General features: G+C 35.3%; 1 protein-coding gene and 1 long non-coding RNA gene across 5 annotated transcripts in view; one reads left to right on the top strand and one right to left on the bottom strand.

Annotated features, from left to right (window-relative positions):
- ROBO2 (roundabout guidance receptor 2) overlaps window positions 1-13,137 on the bottom strand; it is a 1,748,812-nt gene that overhangs the window by 1,261,173 nt on the left and 474,502 nt on the right. The gene's annotated exons all lie outside the window — the stretch shown is intronic.
- LOC103880819 overlaps window positions 1-13,137 on the top strand; it is a 67,470-nt gene that overhangs the window by 52,386 nt on the left and 1,947 nt on the right. The window contains exon 4 of the long non-coding RNA XR_001898580.2: window positions 12,330-12,483. This is a non-coding gene — a long non-coding RNA (uncharacterized LOC103880819). The remainder of the gene's footprint in view (window positions 1-12,329; window positions 12,484-13,137) is intronic.

Genomic DNA, 13,137 nt, shown 5'->3' with positions numbered 1-13,137 from the left:
GAGATATGACTAATCCACAATACAGAAGTTGCACATGGAATAGTTTGAAATACAAAGAGGGGCAAGACCAAAATTATCTCAAAAGAATAATGACAATCATTTAGAAAGGAGGGAAGACAGAACTGCCTCCACACTTTAGTGATAAACCTACAGAGGAGTAGAAAGCCAAAGAGAAAGGACATGATGAAAAATAAATAAAGTAGGCTAGGATCATGAATTTAAGTGTACAGGTCCAACTACTTAACTAACGTGGGCTAACACAGCTCAGAGTAATGAAACTTTAATGAATTTCATCTTGGATGCATTGTCTAGCATACTGGTAAAAATTACAGTTATAATTATCTCATATTAAGTAATATCATCTAAAAAGAATCTCTTTAATGTATGTCTTATCATTTTCCATCAAGTTAAAATCATAAGATACATATTTGTAATAAGACAGTTTCAAAAAATACATGCAAATACATACAAAATAGTTTATATATATACATATAGTTATTACATTAACTAAACTTCTGAATGTAATCGCTGATTATTTGGAAGGTTTAAACCAATAAAAGTACTCAGTATTGTAAAAAAAAATGTGAGATTTTATGATGATAGTGTTTCTGTATTTGATTCAAATGTTCCTAAACCAACTATTTATTTTTGTGGGGGAGGATGTGGGGCATATTTTAGTGTTTTGAACAGAGGTTATTTGTTATAATTATTAAGTTATTAGAGTATAGTCTAAACAAATATAATGAGTATCATCTTTAAAATTAAATAGTCCTTATTCGAAGACAATTTTTATTCTAAGCTCCAAACCAATGGCAATTGGCAGGAATTTGCTAACCTCACACGGGACATTTGAGCTTTAGTGAAGAATGACTGCAATTTGCTGAGTAGAATACTGAAAACAATAAGCTACAAATAGATGTAACTCTCATTTCCCAAGGTAAGATGCAAAGTGTTAACACAGAAATAAGTTTCCTAACTCTGGAATCTATGTTCAAGTGAAATAAACTGAGAGGCTAAAATTCATTGCTTAGATGTAATCGATGAAACTTAATTTTAATATAGATGTATATAACAAAGGGAAGTGGAAAGATGAATTGCCAAGTGACTTCATAAGAAGCTCTATCACAGTTTGTATTTGTATGTGTCATACAAACTATCAAATCTGAAAACAGCCTTGTCTTATGGGGATAATGTACGCCTTTTATTAAAAAGATACAGAGGCAAAGTATTTTATGGATACTTTTTTTTTATCAGTAACGCTATGAATTTAAGATTTATAAGTACGGAGCATATAGGCTGAAGAGTGCACATGCAGTAATATATTTGGAGAAAATGCATCTCAACAATAAATCACAGTTCAAGATGATATCTTCCTATTGTTTTCAAATATCCTGTTCATAGCTAACAAATTACTTCCCTTCAAAACATGTAGTGGTGAGCCTAATTCAGAGTTCCATCTTGACACCAACCTAGAGCTCCATCATTTTCTTAACATAGTCTGTATTCTTGCTATGTGGAAATTCTTTGCTTTAAAATATGTGTTATTGCGTGATAGTGGATAACTTTTCTGCTACATTCTTTGAAGATCCCCTGAAGGGAGCTCTTGAGGAGATTCTACATTTGAAATATCAGCTAATACCACAGTCAATAAGCTTTTACTGCTTATATTTCATTACCAGCTTACAATGCATATTATGCACTGACCTACATACCCAAAATCAATGTATAAGGTATAAACGCTGAATGAAATTTGAGCAGGATGTAGGCAAAAGTTCTTCCATTTTTCAAATGTGTTTTCTGACTTCAGGGCAATAATATTTTCCACATATAGTTTTTTTTAAGTATAGTTTTTGAAAACAGATTTAAAATGCCATTTTGTTTTCTTTCTTAAATTGTACTGTTATTCAAAAATTAAAGTGGGCACGGGAAAGTTAAAGTTTTAGATTGAAAAGTTTTTTAAGGCAAATGCACTGTTTAAGAAAAAAATGTTTAATATATAATACTCTTTATCACTGATAATATCTATAAGCATAAAATAATAAAATATTTATTGAATAGATAAATGGATGGATGGAAAAATGGATGGATGATGGAAAGATACATAAAAACAGTGGCCAGAAAGGTAAAAAATAGAGTTATCAATTAACATTAACTTTCTTGAAAAAAAGATATAGAGCTGAAGACAAAATGTAAGGCACATTCTGAAAATTACAAGTAGCTCAGTTTACCTGCAAAACTGGTTGTGGAGCAATGAATGAAATTTGGGTGTGGGGGCAGAAAAGTAAATACAAATAAGATTTGGTAAATTTACAATCACTAAAATTACACTATATTACATGGACAATGTTCCTTTACAACAAGCATTTTCCTTTACACATTCAAACCATTTTATGAATAAAAGTTAAAATTATAACGCACAAGTTATGAGATCTACAAAGGCACAAATTGCAGGTTGGTGATCCAGTAATTACAAAAGAGAAGCATAGAACAAAAAATAGTTCTCATGATCCACAGTATGTTTGCTGGAAGAAACTCTTAACTGACTCTACTGCCTGAAATTTTCGTCTACTCTGGAGGAATATTGATATGGTATTTTAATTTAATTTTCTAAGGTAAAATTCTGATCATTTCATCCCATTGCTTCTAATTTTTCATATAACTGCCCTTTGTTTTACTAATAAAACCCATAGTTCCTTGGAAGAAATGCAACAACCTTAAAGATTTGGCTATATTTTTAAGCCTTTGTCCTTTGTATGCAACAAACATGATGTTCATCTGTCATCTCCAAAACCTTCACTCATCCACAGACCAGGCTCTGGAATCCCCTGCCTAGTCACTCTCCTGGCTTTACCATAACCTTAAATGAGTTGCTAATTTTTAAATCCCCATTTTTCTCATCTGTGAAATGGGAAAAATAATTATAATAACTTCTTTATACGGCTGTTTTGCAGACTTGAAAAATTCATAATAATTAATTAGTACCATATCTGGCACATTCAGCAAAAATGTATTAATTGCCTATTATGTGCAACACATAATTTTAGATAATTGAGATTCAGAAGCAGATAAAATAGTAAAAATCTCTGTTTTCATTTATTCTAATAAATAAAATCATTAATACTAATTTGTATTAATAATGCTTTTTAATATAGATAGTAATAATAATAAATGATTCTTCAAGATTCAGCTTAAACATCCTTTTCTCTGGGAAACCTGCCCTCAATCCTTTCTGATCTGCTACTGTGACCTTCTGTTATGATTTGAATGTTTGCATTCCCTCCAAAATTCATGCTGAAACCTAATACCCAACCCAATAGGATTGGGAAGTAGGGCCTTTAAGAGCCTCCGCCCCCATGCATGGGATTAGTGCCTTACAAAAGGGCTGAAGAGAACTAGGAAACCTTTTTCCCCTTCGACTCTGCCATGTGAGGGCACAGCATCAAGACACTATCTTGGAAGCAGAGAGCAACTGTCACCAGACATCAAATGCCAGCACCTTAATCCTGGACTTCCCAGCCTCTAGAACTGTGAGAAATAGATCTCCGTCACTTAAAATTATTCAGCCTGTGGAATTTTGTTATAGCAGCAGGAGTATACTGAGTCTCCCACCTGCTTTTTAAGGTATCTTCTATCTTAACACGTTTCATCGTAGTACTCATAACCTCCACAGCTACCCTGTGATGCTCAAGTGAAGGGACCAAAGCTTATTCCCCTTTCTCTTGCCAGCCCCTAGCATGTGTATGTCCCACAGTTGGAACTTTCTAAGCATTTGATGAATGATAGTATATGCCATTTCAACACTCAATTAACAGAATAATCATAAACCTATCCCACACTACTTGTATTTTAAACTCCCTTTTTTGATACTGTAGCCCAGCATTTTGTCCTAAGCGATTATTTAGACTTAATTATACTTGGAAAATTACCTTAACATCTGCCATTCTAGGATCAACGTAGAGAAAATTGGCCTCATTTTGAAGAAGGAAACACAATGGCATGCAACCTTTTAGAGTTTAAAAAAAAAACACCCTAAAAATCCCTTTAAAAAGTGTATTTTTGAAATAGATGGAATAAAGAATACAACCTTTATGAGTGCTGAATCTTCTGCTTGTCTTGTTCGCTGTTACATCCCTAGAACAATACCTGAGATATAGTAGGTGTTCAATAAATACTTGTGAAAGGAAAGAAGGAAAGAAGGAAGGAAGGAGGGAGGAAGGGAGGAAGGGAGGGAGGGAGGGAGGGAGGGAGGGATATGAAGAAAGATCTAGTTTGCATTAGTAAGATAATCTGTGTTCTTCTGAGTATAGGTGAAACTAGTCTAAAAATATGTGTTTATTAAATGCTTATGAATACATCCTCAGAAATATGTATGTTAAAATCAATATACATATTACTATATATCAAATGAATTTATATTTAAATATGACTTCAGTTGTTATAGCTTTTATTCTTTAAAAATTGGTATTTCAGTTTAAATATAAGGATGTACACATTTAGGATTGATACTCAAGGGTAAAACAAAATTTGTTTCATTAAATCATCAAATTAATTAGTATCAGATCATCCAGTTTCTAGTCACCTTTCACACATGGAGCTGATGGTAGCTTATTTTCTGTTGGCCTTAGAAACTGACATATATTTATGACAAGAAGTTTCTAATCTAGAAACACAGGAAAATGAATAGTCACACTGCAGAAGGGATATAAATATGTTAATGAACTAAATCTCTCCACTTAAATCAGTCTTTTTTTGCTACTCTTTCTACACAGAGAAACTGATTCAATATCTAGATTGAACTTTGTGCAAGGGAGAATAAACTAAATGAAAATAACATTTGGAGAGTAAGAAAAAAATGAATATTAGAATGAGTGGACTGTGTGATTTTCAAAGCCTTGGAAAAATGCCTGAGTTTAACAATTATGTGATTATGCAAATTCTATTTTTGTATGTAACCAAATATCTAATTTGCGGGTAGGCTTTCCATACAAGTCACACAATTCTTGGATGTCAAAAACCTGATCTATATCTCTCTGCTTCAATTCTTTTCCTAGGGTCAGGTAGATAAGGTGACAGACTGTGCAGCTTATGTAAACTAGATAGCAATGGTGCCCATTGGCACCATCCCAAATATGGGTTCATTTTTCAAGTGTCGGATTTATAAGAGAACTAAAGAAACTTTATATAAAATCTGATTTTTAAATATTTGAAACTAGTTAAAAATTTTTAAAGACACTTGGCAGGCTGGACTTGGTGGTTCATGCCTGTATTCTTAGCATGGGAGACCAAGGTGGGTGTACGGCTTAGTCCAGGAGTTTGAGACCAGCCTGGGCAACATGGAGAAGTCCTGTCTCTATAAAAATTACAAAAGTTAGCCAGACATGGTGGTGCATGCCTGTACTCCCAGCTATTTGGTGGACTGAGATGGAAGGATAGTTTGAGCTCAGCAAGTTGAGGCTGCAGTGAGCCATAATTGCACCACTGCACTCAAAGCAAGACCCTATCTGGGAGACAAAGCAAGATCCTATCTCAAAAACGAAACAAAACAAAAGATATTTTGAAGACAAAATAATATAGAACTGAAATGCAGTCTCTGGCCTTACTGCAAAGAGATTGGATGTTCATGCATTGATAGGGTTTGGCTGTGTCCCCACCCTAATCTCATTTTGAATTGTAGTTCCCCTAATCCGCATGTGTCATGGGAGGAATCAGGTTGGAGGTAACTGAATCATGGGGGTGGGTACCCCCATGCTGTTCTCTTGATAGCAAGTGAGTTCTCACAAGATCTGATGGTTTTATAAGGGGCTTTTCCTCTTTCCTCAGTACTTATCCTTCCTGCCCCCATGTGAGGAAGGATGTGTTTGCTCCCCCTTCTGCCATGGTTGTAAGTTTCCTGAGGCCTCCCCAGTCCTGTGAAACTGTGAGTCGATTAAACCTCTTTCCTTTATACATTACCCAGTCTTGGGCAATTCTATATAGCAGCATGAGAACAGACTAATACATGTACACACACTAGTACCAAAATTTGGGTTTTGATTTTTAAACCTTAACAGACTCCCTGCTCTCAATTACAGGTCTTACCCTTTAACCTGGTTTATTTCTCTGCTTTTTGTTTTGAAATATTCTCATGACCAAAACAGGGTTCCTAAGGCTTGGCTAAAATGGTCTAGATGGCTGAATGTTAACATATACCCAGTAAATCAATTATGTGCTTCTTGTCTATAAAGCCAGAACTAAGCTACTTATTGAGAATAAACAGCATACTAAAAAGGTAAATCAAGAAATATATTAACATTTCTCTATGCATTATGTGCAACCAAGGACAGTTTTAGTAACAATTACAAGAAAACCACTTAGAAAAAAATTTATCAGTGCAACTCATTCACTCCAATTGATATGACTATGCAGTTGGCAAGCAAAGAAAGCATTGATATGCCCTTGATTAACGTGGCAGATTTATTTATAATCTGCAACTGTAAACAAATAATCCCTTCTCTTCCAGTGCCTTATCAGGGATGCTCTTCTGCAGTTCTGCCCAGCCTGTCTTGTCACATGCTCTGACATCTGCCAGTTCTGCAGCAGACACTGCCACTGTGAAGTCTAAGTTTAAACCACTCCATCCTCTGGGAATATCCTGCACAGAAATTTCCCTGACACATAGAAAATTCCGAGTCTCTCATGTAACCTTACAAAGAGTTCACAAAGTAAAGTATCCTGCTTTTTCAGGTCACTTATTCTCATTTACTGCATGTTGTCAGGGATTATTTGGTTTATTCTAACAGAATTCGGTATGCTTTTTTTTTTTTTCATTATGAATGACCTGTGACCACCATAAAGTCATCTGAACTGTTGGCAGTGTGGCACATCAGATATGCCAGATGCACATCAGTTATGCGTCTTCCCCACTCTTAACACACATCAAATGAAAAACAAAATCCAATTTGTATGCATTCTTGGAACAGAATATTGACAAGTATTTTAAGCACTATTTATGAGGAAAACGACATAAAAAGTTTTTGAATTCCAAATTAAATTGTTAAAAATCAAAATAACATGACTGTAAACTCAGGGTTCTTAACAGTGCCGTAAGCATCAATATATACAAGCACCAAAAGCAACAATATATTCATCAGAGGGAATATTAATCTGTTTTGATTTATGTATCTCATCTGGAAGCTGTTTTGTCCTCATTCCTTCTAGTATTCTGTTCAACTCTGTTCCCCTTTATAAATCTGAATATATTCTCTATTCATCCATTGCATAGTTTTATAAAGGCGAACAGAGTTGAACAGACAAAACTTGTGTTCCAATATCTATTAAAAACGTTGAATACTAGAAGGGATGAGGACAAAACATATCTGAGCCTTGAAATTATGTTAAAATTCTCTCTTCTATTTTTTGCTATTTTTAGAACACTATTTCAATACTAGCCTTTCCCCAGCTTACTCCATCGCGTACTTCCCACATCTTTCAAAAAATTGTTCAATTTTTTAAGTGGCTTACAAATTCAAATTCTTCTTCTTTATTTGACTCTGAGTTTAAAATTATGCCAAGTCTACCTATCCTTGGAACAAACTTTATTACCAACCTTTTTCTCTTCTGTTTCTTAGCCTGGATCTCATTGACAGAATCCTCTTTATTTCCTTAATTCCTTATAACCACTAAGTCTCAAAGAGAAGCTGAACGACCTTTGAAGGTCACTTGGATGCTACGTATTAGATGCATTGGCCTTCTTCAGTCATGTAACATTTACAATTTGGACTGTTCCTTGAAAACCCATTTTCTCTATGTCCTCTTCCTACTTCTGTAATTGTCCCTTCCCTGGCTGTTCTTTCTTTCCTATTCAATGCAGACATGCCCTAAAGTATTCACTTCATTGTCTTTTTTTAACAGATTGAACAATCATAGAAGAGTATTAGGTTGAGCCTCCTAAGGAAGCTTTTTTTCTTTTTTCTTTTTTTTTTTTGAGGCGGAGTCTCGCTCTGTGGCCCACTGCTAATACGTGGCCATGTTGGATTCTAAACCTGGTTTAATGGCAAGCTGGGGATCCCACTGTCAAGCACAATGCTACTCTATGTCTCTAATTCATGCAAATATACAGCCCTTAGACTTTTTTGTTGTTGTTTTCTGTTCTGTTTTGATCCAGGTTCTCACTCAGTTGCCCAGGCGGAGCGTACTCATGGCTTACTACATCCTCAATGTCCCAGGCTCAAGGGATCCTCCCACCTACCTCGTAGCTGGGATAACACGTGCACCAACATGCCTGGCTAATACTTTTGTATTTTTGGTAGAAACGAGGTTTTGCCGTGTTGCCCAGGCTGATCTTGAACTCTTAGGCTATCAGCCTACCTCGGCCTCTCAACATTTTGGGATCACAGGCATGAGCCACAGCGCTCGGCCTTGAGAACAGCTGCAGCATTTTACTGTTAAAACTTCTTGGCCGGGCGCGGTGGCTCAGGCCTGTAATCCCAGCACTGTGGGAGGCCGAGGTGGGCGGATCACGAGGTCAGGAGATCGAGACCATCCTGGCGAACACGGTGAAACCCCGTCTCTACTAAAAATACAAAAAACCAGCCGGGCGCGGTGGCGGCGCCTGTGGTCCCAGCTCCTCGGGAGGCTGAGGCAGGAGAATGGCGGGAACCCGGGGGGCGGAGCTTGCAGGGAGCCAAGATGGCGCCGCCCACTCCAGCCTGGGCCACAGAGCCAGACTCCGTCTCAAAAAAATAAGAATAAAATAAAATAAAAATAATAGTGAACATATTCTTGTTATACATATTCTTCTTTCCAAATTGACCTTTGCCCTAGCTTGATTTATTTTGGTCCACATTAGTCCCCAGGCTGAACTCAGTAACCAACTTTTTCATAAACAGTAATTTCACTCTCTTGCTTAAAAATTTCCAATGTGCTAATTTTAATTGACACCCCTGAAGAGAGCACTTTTGGTTAAACCCCTTCCAACAATCATCCAGTTGCTATGTATCTGTGTCCATTTTCTTTTTAATCCTTTCAAACACTTTGAAATTGTGCTATTTATCTGCTTGGTTTTTTTTTATTTTTTATTTTTTATTTATTTTTTTAGTCCGCTCATGTAAGCTGTAAATGCTTTCAGAGCTTGGACTCTACCTTTTTGTTACAGTAGTTCTTATGCTAAGAATTCTGTCTGACCTACAGTAGAATATCAAAAATACTGTCTGGATAAATGAATAAATCATTTCTTTATATCGTGATAGAAATAATCATTACTTATTCCAAACAATGATTCTTTATCTCATACCTTTCTTCATATATCTTACTTTCTAGCTTATATTGAGATAGTTTGTGAATACAGTTGACCCTTGAACAACATGGGGGTTAGGAAAACATCCCTCCTGTGTAGTTGAAAATCCACATATAACGTTTGACTTTCCCAAAACTCAAGTACTAATAGCCCTCTGTTGACTAGAAGCCATATTGATAACATAAACAGTCAGTAAACATATATTTTATATGTTATATCTATTATATACTGTATTCGTACAATAAAGTAACCTAGAGAAAAGCAAATGTTATTAGGAAAACCATAAGGAGGAGGCGAAAAAGGAGGAGGTGGTCCAACTGTCTTGGGTGGGAGACGCTGAGGAAAATCAGTGTATGAGTGCACCCTCCTGGTTCAAACTCGGGTTGTTTGAGGGTCATGTGTATATCTTACTTTGCCTTTCAGCTTCTTAAGCTCACTGAGATCAAGACCAAATTTTATTCATCTCTGTTCATCTTTTATAGTACTTTGCAAGTACTTATTTCATATATTAGATTATCGATACGTATTCGTAGACTAGATGAATTAGTAAATGTGTACAAAATCTCTCTATAGCCAAGTGAATAGCTAATTGGTATTAAAATATATTAAATGTCTTTTAATGGCTCTGGAGTTATAGTTCAATACCTTCTAGGAGTTAGACTTCAAAGCACACAGGTGTTAGATTTGAAACAAACCATTGTATTCAAAAAACCCACCAAAAATTTATTGCCCACGAAGATATGGCATATGCATTAAGTCTGTCAATGATTTTTTTTTAAGAATCAAGAATGTTACATAAATGGAACGTAAATATAAACATGACACAAAAGCTAGTAATAATCATTGTCTTTAAATCAGGAATAATTAAACATGGGAATGCTTGAAGTAATGCTGATCAGGTTATTGCTATCTCCTAAGGCAATCATCTGGGTTGTCGAAAGCACTATTTCATATTGCTGCTCATTCATGTTTAATGGAAAATAAATGACAAAATAACCTATGGAAAAGCATTTTCAAGCATTTTTTTTTAAAGTTTTGCCGTAAAGTTCATGTTTAAAAAAATTACTTGCAAACAATTATATATATTTTGCATAGTTTATCTTGAAATAAGAGTATAGAATTTTCAAGTTATCTGAATCAGAAATTTTCTCTTAAACATTGTTTTAATGAGAGGTTATTGCAAATTGGCTGATTTAATTTACATTTCATGGTATCATTTTGGTGAATGTGTCAGAGACACTACAAGCATAACCCAAGAACTCTTCTTCAACAAGGAGACTGAAATGTGTCCAACGACATTCAAGATTCATTTAGAAACTCAGGATCAATTTGTTCTACATAGAAAGACTTTTTTTTATATAACATAAAACTAGTTTTTATGTTTAAAATATTTTAAAGTATTTTTATTTAAAAAATAAAAGTGTAGATTTCAAGTATTTATAAACTTCTTGTTTAAATACATATTTTTCAGTTGAACAATTTTACAGGGCTACATTAAGACATTTCTCATTGCATATTCAAAGCTGTGTAGTATGTGGCTTATAATATCGATTACTTCTTTTCTTTTAATATTCCAAATTATTCTGCGCTTATTAAAGCTACACCATCTCTTTGATGTAACAATGTCTTCATTTGTTAATGTCTGCTCCATGGTCAGTCCTTCCTATTTCTGTCCCCACCACCCTCCATCGTTAAGCACAGTCTAAGCAATGCTGATATTATGTTATGATCTTTCATTACTCTGGTGGAAACCATAAATAACTCCTCACAATTACCTAGATAAAATAATGAGAAACCTTCAGCTGCGTATAGCAAAGAGGCCATGATTTAGTTTTCTCTTTAGCAGCATTTGCTGCAAGTTCTTTTGAATATTTTGCTCCAGCAACCAACTTCATAGGTTCCTAAACATGTCAAGCAATTTCATGACTCTTTCATTTCCATATTGTCTCTAGTTTTTTTGAAATGCCTCCTACCATTTATTGGTTTGGCAAAGTACTACTTATTCCTTGGAACCAGCTGAAGATTGAACTTATCTCTGAGGAATTGCTGGACATATGTAGGCAGAATTGAAGGCTTTGTTCCCTATGATTCTAAAATATTTTGTATGAACTAACTTGTTTTACTAAACTTACTACTCTGCACTGTAATTGTTTGTATTCTTGTGCATCCTACCAAAGCCTGAGCACCGTGAAGTGTGCTACTGTATCTTACTCTTCAAATGTTTCTTAAATAGAAGGATTGATGGATGGATGATACTTGATCTTTTATGATAATGGTGACATTATACATTTTGTGTAAGTTGACACATTTTAAAGAAATAAATACACCAATAAATCACTAATACTATTACTATGCCTTGGTAAATCAACACGTCCTACAACATTTGAAATAACTGACATCTCAGCAACTAATTTACTTCCTGCATTGTCTCCATGGTTGGGATCAATTTAAGGATCTCCTTTGAAACATGGATTTAGGAAGATGCAGGAAAGTAACGAGTAGAGATGTTTCTTTTTCATTTTGTAAGGTTTATTCATCTAATCACAACGTGGAAGGTAAAAATTATTTAACTGTGCTTCTAGTATTTTTATTTTATGCCTAGAAGGCATCTCATATTATACTGCAAGCTGCCAGAATGTGTGACGTTTCTCTAGGTATATTTCTAATAAAGAGGCATTGACAGAAATGGAGTGGCAGAGGGTGACTTTAAAGTCAACCACTCAGTCACAGATGTGCTCCTAGAAATGCATTAGTGTCCAGGAACCAAATTGCATGCCACTGAGTTAAATCCTAGAAAACGGATACTGATGATAATGTAATCAACTGAAAACGTGTCACCAAGTTTGGTTATCAATGATTCTTGGAGTCATAATAGCAGCATATTTTCATTAAGAAAAAAATACATATACAAGCTAGTACCCTTTCTACTCATAAGAGAAAAAAAAAACCACAAGCAGTTTGCTAGATATTTTTAGCATAAGACTCTGACATGCATGTGTTAGACAAAAGGACAGTAAACATCTATGAACTTTGGTCTTCGGTTTTTCTCACATAGGGAGAGCATTCGCTGAAGTGTAAAACAGAGAAAATAAAAATAACTTCAAAAAAGCTGGAAGCAAGGAAGCCAGGAGATTAGCAGGGATAAAATGAACAATTGGGAGAATGCCTACAATATCACAACTCTTTCATATCACATCAATTTTCCTCAGGTAATATTCAGTAGCAATTTCACAGTTTCAGAAGCCCAATTCGTTTGTTCTGTGTGCAGGACTCTTGCACAGAAAGCAATAACTTCTCAAAAACAACCATCATGCAATCTCTTTTGTCAATAAAAGGCAACATTGCCTGAAGCATGACATCTAAATATGCCTTAAATCACTCATGGGGCTATCCTATTAACAGTGCAATGCAGGCATAGGACCTTGTTTTATGCCAATATTATGGATTTCATTCTTAATTTAAACAGGTATTTGGAAGATCTCTCATGAGTTATTTTATGACTATTTCTTTCACCATAAGTTTGCATGTAATTCCATAGACATGAATTTTCTGAATATGGCCACAAGAAATTGAATTTTCTGAATATTTTCTCAGACTTGATGTATCCTTACTATAACAGGACCAGCCCAACCTGGGTGTACTCTGTTGATGACAGAATGTCAAGTTACCTTGTAGGAATGACACAGTCAAAATTGTCAATCATGTAGCCCAAGCATGCACAACAGAAAAAAATTTTGACCTTTAGCAACACCCAGAACCCATGATTCCTCCCTGTGGAACCAAGAAGACCAGGATATGACCAGAACCTAAACCCTGAAACCTTTTCAAAACTCAGGGGTCCATTGGCCCAAAAGATCAGGAGC

This window comes from Papio anubis, chromosome 2 (assembly GCF_008728515.1).
Source record: "Papio anubis isolate 15944 chromosome 2, Panubis1.0, whole genome shotgun sequence".
NCBI lineage: Eukaryota > Metazoa > Chordata > Mammalia > Primates > Cercopithecidae > Papio > Papio anubis.
Note: the sequence above shows the minus strand (reverse complement) of the source record. Positions and strands in the feature narration are given on the sequence as shown.